The 2264-nt window shown below is 42.3% G+C and overlaps 1 non-coding gene across 1 annotated transcript; it reads right to left on the bottom strand.

The window, feature by feature from the left end:
* Positions 1-434: 434 nt before the first annotated feature.
* TRNAA-UGC (transfer RNA alanine (anticodon UGC)) lies at positions 435-505 on the bottom strand. The gene has a single exon. It is a non-coding gene; the product is annotated as a tRNA-Ala (tRNA).
* Positions 506-2264: the final 1759 nt, after the last annotated feature.

Genomic DNA, 2264 nt, shown 5'->3' with positions numbered 1-2264 from the left:
CCAGTGCTGAGGGCCTTCTGGCGGTTTCCTCTCTGTGAGAAGTGAGGTTACAGGGAACCAGGCAGAGGGCCTTCTCGGTGGTGGCGCCTGCCCTGTGGAACGCCCTCCCAGCAGATGTCAAAGAGAAAAACAACTACCAGACTTTCAGAAGACATCTGAAGGCAGCCCTGTTTAGGGAAGCTTTTAATGTTTAATAGGTTATTGTATTTTAATATTCTGTTGGAAGCCGCCCAGATTGGCTGGGGAAACCCAGCCAGATGGGTGGGGTATAAATAATAAATTATTATTATTATTATTATTATTATTAGGAACAGGAACACAGGAAGCTGTCTTATGCTGAGTCACATCATTGTGTGCATCTTACTCAGCGGTTTCTGCAGTGACTGGCAGTGGATCTGCAGGATTTAGGGCAGGAAGACTCTCACAGCCCTGCCTGGAGATGCCAGGAATCGAACCTGTGACCTTCTGCATGCAAAGCAGATGCTCTACCACTGAGCTACAGTCCAGATTCTTATATCTCACCCAGCTAATCTTCCTTAACTGTAGAGATAGGGAGGTGCAAGCAGTGCCGGATTTACGTATAAACTAAACAATCTATAGCTTAGGGCCCCACTCTTTTGGGGGCCCCAAAAAAATTTAAAGGAAAAAAACAACCGGATGTACATTTCCAAAATATAAGTTAGAGCTTAATAATTATTTCACTGTTAATATACTTTTTCTTAATTGTATTTCACTATTAATATGCTTCTTCTTTGTATTTCAGTTCAACAATTACTTGGTTAAAATACGTATTTTGTTATGTGCAAATGGTTTTAGATACCTATTAGGTTCATAAATTACCATATAGCATATATTCAACAACAAAAACAGTGACAGTTGTGGTTGACAAAGGACAGCTGGACATATAAAGGGCCCCATTACCTTCAGTAGCTTAGGGCCTCATCAAACCTAAATCTGGCCCTGGGTGCAAGGAAGATTAGCTGTGATCGTTTCTGCTTTCCTTGCCTGAAGGGAGGGTGCCTTTGAGGAGACTTCATAGTCTCCAAAAAGCCAGGCTCCTTTCCACTCGATGGGCTGAATCTTCAGCCCACCTCTGAGCAGCACGAAAGAATGAGCATCCCTCTCTCACACCAGAGACTTGCATTTATCATGTCTCAAGGAGCTATGTAGCACAACATTGCATTTTGATTAGGGACAGCCTGGTTCAATTCCCCAGCCAACCATAAGAACATCGGCAGAGTTCTTCTGGATGAGAGCAAAGGTCCATCTATTCTGATGCTGTGCTTAAAATTTTTGCTTTCAAGATTTAGCAAATGGGAGAGAAAAAGTTAGGATGATGCCCTTCTGGAGATGGAAGAATCTGCCAATTTCAGTTTCTTCCAGTTTCTCATTTTCCCCTTCTTCAATTCTCATTCGCACACTAGTTTCTGATCTTTTTTCTCAAATCCCCATCCGAATTTTTGTGAAAATTTATCCCAATATACCATTTTTGGGGTATGCAGTTTTGTCCAATATACACACTTTTGCAAATCCAATGCATATTTTGGGGGGTATGTTGTTTTCATGATGATTTGCCCCACGTTTTTGCGCATGCTACTTGACTGGAGAACTGCCTTGCAAAGTTCAGAGACGTGCGAATTTCAAAGGACAACTGTGTTTGGGTTTGCTTTGTGTTTCCGGAAATGCAAACCAGGTAGCTTTGCCTTTAAATACAAACGGAGTCAAATTCCTCCTCCATCTTTATCCGCATCCGACATCACCATCTACTTTTTAGGGCTGCTGGGAGGATAAAAGTTCACAAGCTGAGCCTTGTTTGTCCATCGCATCTCTTATTTCGGGGTAGACATCCTCTGAACATGGAAGTTCAACTTAGCTTTTAGGGCTAATAGCTAATACATACATACATACATACATGCATACATACATACATACATTTCATTTACATTATATCCCACCCTTTTCCCCAAGAAGCTCAATGTGGTGTACATGGTTCTCTTCCACCTCATTTAACCCCTTCTTGGTAGTGGCGCCCTCCCTGTGGAACACCCTCCCTTCAGATGTCAAGGAAACAAACAACTAAGGCAGCCCTGTTTAGGGAAGTTTTTAAGGACTGATGTTTTTATTGTGTTTTTAGATATGCTGCCAGATGGGCAGGGTATAAATAATAAAATCATTATTGTTGTTGTTTAGTCGTTTAGTTGTGTCCGACTCTTCATGACCCCATGGACCAGAGCACGCCAGGCACTCCTGTTTTCCACTGCCTC

This window comes from Podarcis raffonei, chromosome 12, assembly GCF_027172205.1.
Source record: "Podarcis raffonei isolate rPodRaf1 chromosome 12, rPodRaf1.pri, whole genome shotgun sequence".
NCBI lineage: Eukaryota > Metazoa > Chordata > Lepidosauria > Squamata > Lacertidae > Podarcis > Podarcis raffonei.
This window is presented reverse-complemented; position numbering and strand designations above follow the sequence as displayed.